The following is a 14,330-nucleotide window of genomic DNA, read 5'->3' as shown; positions in this document are numbered from 1 at the left end:
CACATTTTCCTGGTTGTTTTGACACACCTTTTTGAGAGCTACTATATTTGCATCAGAGATAAAGAAAATTGATTACTGAGAGTATTACTATGTAATATTAAGTGTTTCATACAGTACAGAAAAAAAGCAGTAGCCATGAAGTGCTTTTTAACTAGTTTTAAAATTACCCAGACTCACCAGTTTTCTTTTGTGATTGCCAAAAAGAGATATGAAATTGGAATGTAAGGTTAGATACTTTTATTTTTTAATACTTTATCCAACCAACTCTTAGAAACGTACAAGATAAATTGAAGGCTAGAAGAAATAACATGCAGCATGCTGACTGGAAGGTAAAACCGTGGGCTGAATTCTGTAAAGAGAGAGGCTGTGGCAGGAACAGGCAGCACTTTGGTGGACTGAATGTGTGTGTGAAGGGATGGAATGTATGGTGGACTGAACGTGTGCATACGTGTGAAGAATTCTTTGCAAAGAGTAACAATGGGTTCCAACAAATCACCTCGCCCATCTCTTGCAAATACACTCTCATGGACAGCCATCTGTGACATGAAAGAGTATTAACATACACCTAACATATATAGAAGGGAATGGCAACCTACTCCAGTATTCTTGCCTGGAGAATTTCAGGGAGAGGCCTGGTGGGCTGCAGTCCATAGGGTTGCAAAGAGTCGGACACAACTGAGCAACTAACACACACACGTTCCCCTAACATAAGGTTAAAATACCAACATGTTATGAAGTATTAAGAAACCCCATCCCAAAGAAAAAAGAAAAGCCATCTGTTATTCATTCTGCAACTGAGTGGATATTAAGTGGCCCACAAGCTGGAGAAATGCAGTCTACTTTGGGGGACGTCACAGAGACCTCAGATCGTGTGCAGACTTCCGTCTGCTGAATGTGGCTGTCTAGTGCTATGTTGAGATGGATTCTGAGCTGCTTCTGGGCTCTGCAGTCAGGAGGGTTGGGAACAATGTCTGCCGTGGACAGGGAGAGACATATCACCATTCCTGGCTTGAGAGCAGCTATAACACAAATGTTGACAAATGTGACAGAGATGTGAACAGAGTCCTTCCTGACTTCTGGGCAGGAAGAGCCTCACTCTGCATGAGGGAGTGGGCAAGTCTTCATCCATTCAACCAGCTGCCTCCTGAGCCAGGTGGCTGACCTGCTCTTCAAGGATGGATAGGATTCTCCAGGAGGCAGAAGAGGACTAAAGAGCCGTTTTAGCAACAGAGTCAACATACACATGCATGCATCTGGAAATGAGAAATAATATGCTGGGTTTGGGTAACTGGTGGGAGATTAGGATGGTAGAGTAGGTTTGGATGGTTGTAACTTACTCTGCCAACCTAGGATCCATTGGATGCTTTCAAGTAGGGAGTGGCTTGATCAGGTCTGTGTTGCAGAAAGATAGCTACAGTGGGTTGTATGGACTGAAACAGCTAGAGGCTGAACGTGGGGAGGTAGGAAGGTATAAATTTAAACCAGAGTCCTAAGCTCCCAAGTTGGGGTAGATGCTCTGGAGAATGGAAGGGAAGCTGCCATTCTGATGAGGAAGAATCAAGAGGATCTCTGACTGGTCCACATGGTGAGCGGTAGGATGCTGAGGACTCAGAGGCCATTAGCTGAGATAAGGACCACTAGAGCAGACTGCACTTTTGCAAGAAACCTTTCTGAATCTGATTATCACCTTGATAATCTGGCAGAGCTGTCCAGCAGGAAACTGGAAATAAGAATTAGATCTGGAAATCCAAACACAGAGAGTGGGTGACTGAGGAAATAGGAGCAGACAAAGTGGCTCAGAATGAACGAGAGGAGGGCTAAGAATCACGCTGCAGGAGATGGTTAATACTTAAGAAGTTAAGTATTAATGAAGAAATGGGGAAGAAAGTAGAGTCAATGAAGGAAACTGAAACAGAGTTGGAAGAAGCCTGACAGCAGGATCACGAAGTCAAGAGAAGATTCCTTAGAGGGTGGGAGCAGTGCCCGATGTCAAGAGGACTAAAAAGGCCTGCAAATCTGTGCCGAGCACAGTGGCAGGGACGCATGGGAGTGGTTGCTGCTTTTATTGGGTTTCCTGGCTGAAAGCCCCAGCTTGGAAAAATAGAAAAATCTGTTGCTGATTTTACCAAAAGGGGCTTCAGGCGAATGGTGGCAGCAGACACAGAAAACCTCAATGGTGCAATGAATCAAGAATCTTCGCTTTCCTAACTGGAGGCCACAATGGGGTTCCAGTGTTGCAGGCTACACAAAGGCCTAGGAGGGTTGGTGGTGGGGTGGCTGCATGTTGTGGCCCAAACTGTACTTCTCTTCGCACTGAGTCAAGACAAGATGATGATGGATCCGGCCAGAGAGGGGCTGTGGGAGGTCTTCGGGGTAATCACCTCCTTTAAGGCATTTTTATTCTGTACAAGAGACACAGATCCAATCTCTTTCTAGAGGATTTTCTGATGGTGTACTTTACAGAGCTTTAAAGAGGTCTATTCACACATGATTTTAATGAAAGATGAAAATACAGAGAAAGAAGGTAAATATACTGAGTCTTCACTGGCTAATCAGGGAGGCAAGAAATCCAATAAGTGCTTCATTTTATGAAGGCTTTTCAGATATCAAAATGTGAGCTCAGGGCTTCCCCGGTGGCTCAGTGGTAAAGAATCTGCCTGCCAATGCACGAGACTTGGGTTCAATCCCTGATCTGGGTAGATCCCACCTGCCATGGAGCAACTAAGCCCGTGCATGACTGAGCCTGTGCTCTAGAACCCGGGAGTGGCAACTCCTGAGGTCCATGTGCCTTCTCGTGCTCTGCAACAAGAGAAGCCACTGCAAGAAGCAGCTTATGCACCACAACCAGAGAAAAGCCCACACACTCAGCACAGCCAAAAATGGATAAATGAATAAAACTACAAAAAGAAAATGTGAGCCTGGAGCCTCAGCCCGACCGAAGAAGCCGAAGTCCCTTCCTCCCCAGCTTCTCCTTCAGTGTTGTACCCACCTTCTCCCCCCGATCCAGGGTCGAAGGCACCTAGTCTGGACAACAGTGCTCGAATTACAAAGCACTTGGTCTCAGGCAACTTGGTTTCTATGACCTAGCTGCATGCTTTGCTGTGTTTCTGGATGGTAAATACTCCCACAGGTGTATATTAAAAATTGAAGCCTTATTTATTTGTATAAATAGACTTCTCTTTTTCAGGCCCATTTCCTCAGTAAAGTGCTCAGGGCAAACTTTCTTTTGCGGTTCCCTTTTGTTCCCAGTTGCCCTTTTTACTACGCCACACTCTGGGTGGAATTTCTAAGGTTTCTCAGAGTCTTCAAATCCCCACCAGCTTCACGTGTATGTGTGTGTGTTAGTCACTCGGTCATGTCCGACTCTGCAACCCCATGGACTGTGGCCCTCCAGGCTCCTCCGTCCATAGGATTCTCCAGGCAAGAATACTGGAGTGGGTTGCCAGTCCCTTCCCCAGAGGATCTTCCCGATTCAGGGATCGAACCTGGGTCTCGTGCATTACATGTAGATTCTTTAGCTTCTGAACCACTAGGGAAAACCATCAGCTTCACAGGGAGACTAATTTGTAATGAGGACCTCTGCCTACCTAATCAGCTGTATGCTCATGGGTAATGCCCCAAATTAACTTCACCTTTGCAGCATCCTGCTCTCCCGCTGAAAGCTGAAAGAATATAGTGATATTTCATTGTATTTTCTTCACAATTTCCCCAGTTAAGATTATCATCCTTTTATTATTCCAAGAGAAACAGTATTTAGTTGTATACAGATGCTACCTTTCTGAAACCTATAATAAAATGCAAGTACCGAATCAATTCAAAGCCAGTCTTTTCTTTCGCACTCGGGTTTATATTGTTTTCAAGCATCATACAGAACAGGGATCATAATTTCCTCTCTGGGGGCAGGCCCCTGAAATACTGTTTGTAATAGAAAAAGTAACTGAACACTCTTACAGCATTTTTTTTTAAAGAGGGATTTTTGGATTCACCAAGGAAAGTAGTAACAACCATCTTTAATTTTCTTCAAACACTTTTCATTCCCTTTTAAAGTACAAATTATGAACTGCTTGGAATATTTGTATCAAGTCAGAAATTGCCATTGAGCTTTTCTAGCCTTACACCCCCAAAATAGTTTCTTATTTTCTAATGCAGAATCAACAATATGAGAACATATTGTTTTGCAATACAGGGGCCCTTGGATCTCAGAGCAGGGCTTCCCAGGTGGCACTAGTGGTAAGTGTTTGCCAAGGCAGGAGACATAAGAGACCTGGGTTCGATCCCTGAGTCGGGAAAATCCTCTGGAGAAGGGAACGGCAACCCGCTCCAGTATTCTTGCCTGAGAATCCCATGGACAGAGGAGCCTGGCAGGCTATAGTCCATGGGGTTGCAAAGAGTTGGACACAACTGAAGTGACTTAGCATGCACAGATCTCAAAGCAGGATTTTCATGGGTAAATGAGAGTAAAGAGGTTTAGAGCTGAGACTAGAAGCACTTCAGTTGTGAGCTGCAATGTTAGGTTTGGGTCCAGAGTGACATTTATGCTCCTAATAGGAATCAATTGTGCCCCATAGTCAGTATAGAGTGAAGAGCCTGCAGGGACGATATCACTGACCCCTCATTCTTACAAAATCTGATCATTGCCAGGGGATGTTTTAAGAACAGATTGAAAAAAAAAAAAAAAGAAGAACAGACTGACACAGATTTCTCAATGGGCTACTGCCATCCAACTTATACCATATATTAACCTACACAAAGCTACCCTGAGAATGCTTTCTAGTGAGATAGCCAGCGCTGAGTCATAACTATTAATTTTGCCATATAATACTTTCCTTATTTCAATGCTTAATTATTATATTTAGTTTCAGCAAGTAAATTAAAACAGGATCAAACGTTTATGTTTGGAAGCCCCAAGTGACTCTCAAACGATTAAAAAACCACACCAAACAAGCAATGTTGTGGTGATTTTTGTATTTGGCAAAACCAGCTAAGTTGCAGGGATTGTTAAGAGAGAAAAAGTAGACTGCAAATTAGCCATCTGAAATGATCTCTTGCCCTTCGAAGCTCAGTTTCAAGGTCACTTTCTGGGAAAAGCTCAGTTTTGGAGTCGCCTTCTGGTCAGTTTCTGGCCTCCTGGCTGAAGGGGCTGCTTTCCTCCCCTTCCCTCCCCTCGCGGTGCGGGTGGGGCTGTCAGCTTCCCCGTGAGGCCCGCCCCTTTCCATGAGGACGGCCCCCACCTTTCCAAATTTGTCCTACAATGACTAGCACACGGTCTCAGGTGAAACTTATGAAGGTGCCATTTTTTTTTTAAGGTCAAAATGGCTAAATACCATCAATTTTACAGGAATCAATCTAAAAGCTGCTGAAATCTATGACTGTTAAAGGAATGACCAAATCAATTAATGTACAGCAATGAGTAGGAAGCCAGCTTTACAGAGGAGAATTGCAGTCCCAGCCTCTCAACACGTGGAGAGCTCAGAACACTTTGCAGAGAACCCAGATGCCCTGAGCCAGGCCTGGAGGCCTCCGAAGAACTTGGGAGGAGAACCACGGATGTGATGAGAGATGGACTGAGACAGACTCCTCTGGGGTGGCAAACGCTTCACAGATCTCGTGATAGTTCAGCTTCAAGGAGAGGGTTAGGCCTTGGCAGCAGGAAACTGGCTCCAACTGCCAGCACCAAGATAAGAAGGAAAGCCTTTTTGAGAGGGCAGAAGAATCATCAGAGGCAAAGCTGAGAAGTTTCCCCCTCTGCTCTTTAATCATAGTGTCACTCCCATCTGTTCCTAACGACTTTGGGGTAAGTCGCACTTGGCCGGGAAATGAGGGTATAAATGACCTCACAAGGGCTTTTCTGGTCACAAGGATTCTGACCCAAAGGCTCGGCGAATATAGAGCCTAAGTAAGGCCACGTGACCGGAAGAGACAGCGCAGCAAGCGGCAGCCATTTAAACCAGTCCTCCTGCCTAAGATTCGGCTACTGTGTGTACTGTCAGAGTAAAGAACACAGCCTGGGCGAGTCTGCAGGGCACAAAGCAATGCCCTCGATCTCTGTTCCTCCAGCCCTGGCTGGTTTCCAGGCACCGTGGCACAATGTTCTACCAGGACAGTCTATCTACACGACAGCCTTACTGGTTGCCCATGGACCAACGCCGTGGTTCTCAAACTTGAGAGCATCTGAATCCCATGGAGTGCTTGGTAAATAACAGACTGTTAGATGCCACCCATAGAGTTTCTGATTCAGGAAGTGCTGTAGGCCAAGTGTTTGCACTCCCTACCCCCAAATTCATTCATTGAATCCTAATGCCCAACTGATGGTATTAGGAGGTGGGGCCTTTACAGGATTGCAAGCTCATGAGTGTGGAGCCCTCAGGAAAGGGACTCTGTGCATGTGTGTGTGCTCGGCTGTGGCCAACTCTTTGTGACTGTAGCCCGCCCGGCTCCTCTGTCCATGGGATTCTCCAGGCAAGAACACTGGAGTGGGTTGCCATGGCTACCTCCAGGCGATCTTCCCGACCCAGGAACTGAACATGTGTCTCTGGCATCTCCTGCCTTGACAGGCAGATTCTTTACCACTGAGCCACCTGGGAAGCCTCAGGAATGGAAGTATTGTGTTTATAAAAGAGACCTGAGAGCTCCCTTGCCCCTCCTGTCAAGAGGGCGGGGTGAAAAGCTGACCTTCTATGAACCAGGAAAAGTTCCTTTGCCAGACACCAAACCTGCCAGGGCCTTGATCTTGGACTTCCCAGCTTCCAGAACTATGAGAAATAAATTTCTCCCAGTTTTTGTTATAGTGGCTCTAACAGACTGAGACAGCAAGTCAGTGGTAGCACCCAAGAGTCTGCATTTCTAACAAGTTTCCAGATGCTGCTAGTGCTGCCAGTTTGGGGACCACACTGAGAATTTCTGCTCTAAAAATACAGTTGATCAATTTGATTGAAAGTCACTGTCAGAACTGTTCTCTGCTGCCACGCATACAAAGTTGTGCTGCAACTTACATTAATTCAGAGAGATGTTAATTTATCAAAACACGCAATTTCCACTTGACAAGTGATTTCCAAAAATCCTTAGTTAGCACTTAGCTGCAGATCTTGGTCTTCAGAACAATTAACAAGTATTATTTAATTTGGCCATGGTTCCTCAGGGACTGTGAAAGTATAATAAAACATTATGCACATAAAATAAAGGGTTTGGGCCCTAAAGACAGATCCTAGAGTTATGTCTAGAATAGATGTTGACCAGATAGAGCTGATAAGCCCAGGGGTCATGGTGGAGATGTGTTTTCTCATAGAAATTCCCCATATGCGTGTGTGCTAAGTTGCTTTAGTAGTGTCTGACTCTTTAAGACCTTATGGACTGTAGCCCACGAGGCTCCTCGGTCCATGGGATTCTCCAGGTAAGAATACTGGAGTGGGTTGCCATGCCCTCCTCCAGGGGATCTTCCTGACCCAGCGATTGAGCCCGTGCCTCTTAAGTCTCCTGCATCGGCAGGCAGGTTCTTTACCACTAGCGCCGCCAATGCACCCTCAACTGGGAACACATCCAACACATCCTGAGAGATGTGACAAGCAAACATCAATACATAGTTGTAGACTGCTTCTCGGAGTATAAATTGGAACATTTTTTTTGTAAGGCAGTTTGGCAATACTTATCAAGAGTTTCAAAATGGGTATACTCTTTGACCTACTCATTCTACATTTAGTGGCTTATTCTAAAGACATAATCAGACCTGTTGCAAAAGACTTAGGTTTATGGATGTTATCCATAGTATTGGTTATAGCTGGAAAAAAATGGAAATAAACTAATGATCAACCAGGGGAAATGGTTAATTAAGTTTAGTTCAGTTATGGATCGGAGTATTTTTCAACTGGCACAAATAATATTGGGGATGAATAGTTATTGGAATAAAAATGTTTCAAAATGTATTTAAAAACAGATTAAAACAGTAGGCTCATAATATTTCCATTTTTTGGTAGAAAAGTGATGCTTATGAATGTATAATCAGTCTGGAGGATTACATACAAACAAGGTGTTAACTGGTGTTTAACACTGTGGGATGATAAAACTACATTTTTTTAAACCACAGTTGTTTTTTTTTTCTCTTTTCTGTATCTCTATTTGAAAGTTGACTAATAATGAATGTATAGTGCTTTTGTAAGAAGCAAATGTAAGTTTAAAAAATTTAAGATTTTTTAAGTGAGAAAAGCCAATTGTAAACGTGCAAAAACACAGGGACTTTTTCAATCTGTCACTTTTAAGTACAGCTTCAGAGTGAGTGTGTGTGTGTTGGTTGGGGGGTTATCTTGAATTTATGAAGGGACCCAATGAGGAGCTCCTTCTTCCAGGGCCTCCTCTACTCACTACAGTAAGAACACCAGAGGGTATGTTTGGAGTCCAGTCTTCCCTCCACCCCTTTCAAACTATGTGGCTAGGTATTTTAACCTCTCTTTGTCTCAGTTACTTCATTTGTAAAATGGGTATGTTAGCATAGCATCTACTTTGTGGAGCTGCTGTGAGATGACACATACCTAGCATCAATAGATTTGGGCTATCACTGTTACTCTGAGGATGGCTGGCTTTCCAGAGCACAGCATCCCACTAGCAAAGGAGGGCAGAAGTAAAATTGGAATCCGTGAGGATAACTGAATAATCTCTGGGCCAACATGCTAGGACAGCAGTGAAATGGCTGCAACAATGAAAATTCAGCAGAGCAACATGTCTGGATCAAAGACAACTGACTCACCATGTTTAGAAAGAGCTTCAGACAAGTGGAAATTAAAGACAGAAGAGGTGCACAAAATCTTCTAGCGATGTGGAGCAATGAGGGTGTTACACGGGAGAAAATCCAGTAACAAGAGTAATAAAACAAAAATGAAAAATAAAGAGATCTGGGGTATGAAGATGATCTGGGATAAGGTGCTTGGGTGGTTTAGTCTGCCACTGGGATAGACCCCTAAGAAAGGACAAGACTCACAAAGCAAGAAGTACCCAGGAAAGCTTGGCAACAGGGTTAGAAGTGCGACTGTTTGTGTGTGTATTGCTATTTTAACACACACACCGACAACACACACCACACACCTGCCTTGTGCAGGACTTCTGAGAGAAAGACAAAATTTGATTCTCCCCTGAAACTTGGGCCACAGAAACTTTTTAAAAAGCAGTTGTTTATAGGTTTTTTTTGTCCCCCAGCCTGTTTTCTGAGATGTAATCCCTGAAGGTATTTTGGAAAATAATTCCTCACAGAAGAGATTTTTACGAGTGCAGAAGGACTAAACATGACTCCCGGGACTTCCCTGGTGGCTCAGTGGTAAAGGATCCCCTGCCAAAGCAGGGGACATGGGTTCGACCCCTGTTTCCAGGAAGATCCCACATGCCATGGAGCAACTAAGACCATGTGCCACAACTGCTGAGCCTGTGCTCTGGAGCCTGGAAGCCACAACTTCTGAAGACCGAGGGCCCTAAACAAGGCCCACAACAAGAGAAGCCGCCAGAATGAGGCGCTCTCACACCACAACTAGAGAGTAGCCCCACACACCACAACTGGAGAGAGCCCTTGCAGCAATGAAGACCCAGCACAGGCAAAAAATAAATTTTATATATATATATATAAAATAAATTTTATATATATATAAAACATGACTTCTGTTTGAGTGTCTCCTAAGGAAAGAGGACTCTTAATTTAACATTTCCATCTGATTCTAAAATCTACCTTTTTCAAGCTTTCCAATCCATTCTCTGCCGTTCATTTCTTTCCTTGCAAGCACAGGAAAAAAGATGGTCTTCACGATTCAACCAAGGCACAGACAATTATTTGGGAATCTATATATTTGAAAATTCAACTTTAGAATTGCTTCCAGATTGAAAGTTTAGAAATCATATAAATTAAAGGGTACAGACTCAACAAGAAGCCTGAATGGATTGTGAAAGTAAGCCCTTTGGGAAACAGAAGTTCCAAAATCTAAACACACTGGAAGATTTGCTTATTGCTGACTTAAAAATAATTTTAAAATATTTCCATTCTTACATCAGAAAGGCTGGTTTCTACCTTATTGTAGTTGAGAACAGTTATTTCCTTTTCTTTTTTTTAAGGGAAATTTCCTTGAACACATACACCAATGAACAATTCTAACCCTCAAATATGGGATTAGAGAAAGTCAGATTTCAGAGTACTAAATTGAATAAAACGGCCTACCTCTTACAGGAGCAGATGTGTTTCTAATGGCATATTTAATTAGGGAAGTGAGAGTGCTGTATATTACTGATACATATACCCTGGGACAAAATTCAGGGTTGGGGAATAGGGTATGAGTAAGTCTAGGGAGGAAAATGGAATAGTGGAACCTCATGTGGTCAGAACAAATCCCTCATTTCACCAAACTCTGTACTTAGAATCTTTGAAGTGGCAGCTACTCATACCAAAGAGAATTGAAAGGCCAAAAGAATCTATTGCTTTATAAAGTCCAGTCTGTGGACACATCATTTAAAAAAGGCAACTCCCAATCAGTTCAGAAACAAATTACCTCCCCTAAATATAAAATGAAAATTACATATAGCATCCCCAGTGCCCTTTTGTTTTTCTTCTCCCTTTTGGCAATGGCCTTTAAAAAGTGGACAGAAGCCATTTCCCTGGTGGTCCAGTGGCTAAGACTCCATGCTCCTAGTGCAGGGGGCCTGCGTCCAATCCCTGGCCAAGGAACTAGTTCCCCTACATCACAACTAAGGCCCAGTGCAGCCAGATAATAAAATAAATACATTAAAAACAAAACAAAACAAAACTGGACAGAAGAGGGCAGGGTTCCTAGGTGTTTGGATACTCTCTTTTATACTGTGTATTAACACACAGAAAACCGGGGCAAAGGCTGCGGCACCGGCATTAGAGGTGCGGAAAAACAAATGAAGCATTCCAGAACAAAGCTAACCATCAATTTACTTATTTCTCAAACATTTGAAGGAAGAGGTCTACGTGTTTTAAGATTTTACTGAACTAGACCCTTCACAGACATTCTTTTACGGAATCATCACGACCAGCTCCTAAGGCAGCTGTTACACAGCAGCCCTTGGGAACACAGTATACAAGGTTCCTGCCTTCTATGGGGCAGGGGGCAGGGGCAGCCAGATGTTATGTAGTGTGATGTGAGGTGTGACAGAGCGGAGGTTCCCTGCTCGCTGTGTAACATGTTAGGGAGCACACATTCAGGACCGCAGAGCCAGGATTCCTCTCTGGCGTCCTTTCAGAATGAAGACTCTGTCTCTGAGCATACATTTAGCTGGAAAACCCAACCAGGAACATAACGGCAGCACGAAATGAATGTGTTCAGAGATCTGTTACAGCTTCTCACGTATTACTAAGATAGGTCTTAAAATTTTAATTTTGAATAGACATGTCTGTAAAGCTGTCATGGGAAAGGAAATAAGCAGCTAAGTTGTACCACTGAAGTGCAAAATAATTCATAGAAATCATTCTTCCTAAGATAGTTTTGTAGGCTTTTATTTTTTAAAAAGGCAATTTTACTTTAAAAATGATCAGGGTTTCCTGCAAGTTTCTATTGATTCTTTCCCAATAACCACAATTTAAAAGGTAATTTTAAGATGGGCATTATTTAGGATTTAGATCTGGGGGGGGGGCTGTGGGAAACCTATAAATGTGTGTGTGTGTGTGTGTGTGTTGAGTTGCTTCAGCTGTGTCTGACTCTATGAGCTGTCAGGCTCCTCTGACTATGGGATTCTCCAGATAATACTGGAGTGAGTTGCTGTGCTCTCTTCCTGGGAATCTTCCCAATCCAAGGATTGAACCCGTGTCTCTTCTGTCTTCTGCACTGGCAGGCGGGTTCTTTACCACCACTAGTTAACTATGATATATTTTTAATTGAAATAATAGGTGTATAATAGAACACTAGGAGAGCAATGTAGAATTATCTTTAGGCAATGGCAACCCACTCTAGTACGCTTGCCTGGAAAATCCCATGGGCGGAGGAGCCTGGTAGGCTGCAGTCCCATGGGGTCGCTAAGAGCCGGACACGACGGAGCAACTTCACTTTCACTTTCACTTTTCACTTTCATGCACTGGAGAAGGAAATAGCTACCCACTCCAGTGTTCTTGCCTGGAGAATCCCAGGGATGGGGGAGCCTGGTGGGCTGCTGTCTATGGGGTCTCACAGAGTCAGACAGGACTGAAGCGAGTTAGCAGCAGCAGCAGCAGGACTGAGGGGATCTTAGAGATGAATAAACAAGCTTAGATAAACTTAGAAATTAACCAGTTGAGACTATCAAACACTTCAAGTGCTTCTGAGAAGGGAAGACTGTGCTTGATTTCTGCTAGGGCAAAGTGAACGTGCTGAAGTAAGTGTTATGAAAAAAAAATTTACAGTTGATAAGTATGCAATTTAAAAAAAATCTCACAAAATTTTTATTTATGTTAGCACACTGGAATGTACCTCAAATTACTACATATGTCTGTACCTAAATGGTTTAATTTAGTTGGTACCACTGGATCATCGAAAAAGCAAGAGAGTTCCAGAAAAACATCTATTTCTGCTTTATTGACTATGCCAAAGCCTTTGACTGTGTGGATCACAATAAACTGTGGAAAATTCTGAAAGAGATGGGAATAGCAGACCACCTAACCTGCCTCTTGAGAAACCTATATGCAGGTCAGGAAGCAACAGTTAGAACCAGACATGGAACAACAGACTGGTTCCAAATAGGAAAAGGAGTACGTCAAGGCTGTATATTGTCACCCTGCTTATTTAACTTACATGCAGAGTGCATCATGAGAAACGCTGGACTGGAAGAAGCACAAGCTGGAATCAAGATTGCCGGGAGAAATATCAATCACCTCAGATATGCATATGACACCACCCTTATAGCAGAAAGTGAAGAGGAACTAAAAAGCCTCTTGATGAAAATGAAAGTGGAGAGTGAAAAAGTCGGCTTAAAGTTCAACATTCAGAAAACGAAGATCATGGCATCTGGTCCCATCACTTCATGCCAAATAGATGGGGAAACAGTGGAAACAGTGTCAGACTTTATTTTTTTGTACTCCAAAATCACTGCAGATGGTGACTGCAGCCATGAAATTAAAAGACGCTTACTCCTTGGAAGAAAAGTTATGACCAACCTAGATAGCATATTCAAAAGCAGAGACATTACTTTGCCAACAAAGGTCTGTCTAGTCAAGGCTATGGTTTTTCCAGTGATCATATATGGATGTGAGAGTTGGACTGTGAAGAAAGCTGAGCACCGAAGAATTGATGCTTTTGAAGTGTGGTGTTGGAGAAGACTCTTGAGAGTCCCTTGGACTGCAAGGAGATCCAACCAGTCCATCCTAAAAGAGATCAGTCCTGGGTGTTCTTTAGAAGGACTGATGCTGAAGCTGAAACTCCAATACTTTGACCACCTCATGTGAAGAGTTGACTCATTGGAAAAGACCCTGATCCTGGGAGGGATTGGGGGCAGGAGGAGAAAGGGACGACAGAGGATGAGATGGCTGGATGGCATCACCGACTTGATGCACATGAGTTTGGGTAGATTCCGGGAGTTGGTGATGGACAGGGAGGCCTGGCGTGCTGTGATTCATGGCATGGCAAAGAGCCGGACATGACTGAGTGATGGAACTGACTGAATCTTAAAGCTCAACATTCAGAAAATGAAGATCATGGCCTCTGGTCCCATCACTCCATGGGAAATAGATGGGGAAACAGTGGAAACAGTGTCAGACTTTATTTTTTGGGGCTCCCAAATCACTGCAGATGGTGATTGCAGCCATGAAATTAAAAGATGCTTACTCCTTGGAAGAAAAGTTATGACCAACCTAGACAGTATATTCAAAAGCAGAGACATTACTTTGCTGACTAAGATCCATCTAGTCAAGGCTATGGTTTTTCCAGTAGTCATGTATGGATGTGAGGGTTGGACTGTGAAGAAGGCTGAGCACCGAAGAATTGACGCTTTTGAAGTGTGGTGTTGGAGAAGACTCTTGAGAGTCCCTTGGACTGCAAGGAGATCCAACCAGTCCATTCTAAAGGAGATCAACCCTGGGATTTCTTTGGGAGGAATGATGCTAAAGCTGAAGCTCCAGTACTTTGGCCACCTCATGCGAAGAGTTGACTCATTGGAGACGACTCTGCTGCTGGGAGGGATTGGGGACACGAGGAGAAGGGGACGACAGAGGATGAGATGGCTGGATGGCATCATGGGCTCGATGGACGCGACTCTGAGTGAACTCCGGGAGTTGGTGATGGACAGCGGGGCCTGGCGTGCTGCGATTCATGGGGTCGCAAAGATTTGGACACAGTTGAGCGACTGAACTGAACTGAAGGGTTCCTAAAACTACCCTA

The 14,330-nt window shown here is 43.7% G+C and overlaps 1 protein-coding gene across 8 annotated transcripts in view; it reads right to left on the bottom strand.

The window, feature by feature from the left end:
- ANKS1B (ankyrin repeat and sterile alpha motif domain containing 1B) overlaps positions 1-14,330 on the bottom strand; it is a 1,164,007-nt gene that overhangs the window by 46,328 nt on the left and 1,103,349 nt on the right. The gene's annotated exons all lie outside the window — the stretch shown is intronic.

The sequence above is a fragment of the Oryx dammah genome, unplaced genomic scaffold (genome assembly GCF_014754425.2).
Source record: "Oryx dammah isolate SB20612 unplaced genomic scaffold, SCBI_Odam_1.1 HiC_scaffold_29, whole genome shotgun sequence".
In the NCBI taxonomy this organism is placed as follows: Eukaryota; Metazoa; Chordata; class Mammalia; order Artiodactyla; family Bovidae; genus Oryx; species Oryx dammah.
The sequence above is the reverse complement of the archived record's forward strand: the minus strand, read 5'-3'. Positions and strand labels throughout refer to the sequence as shown.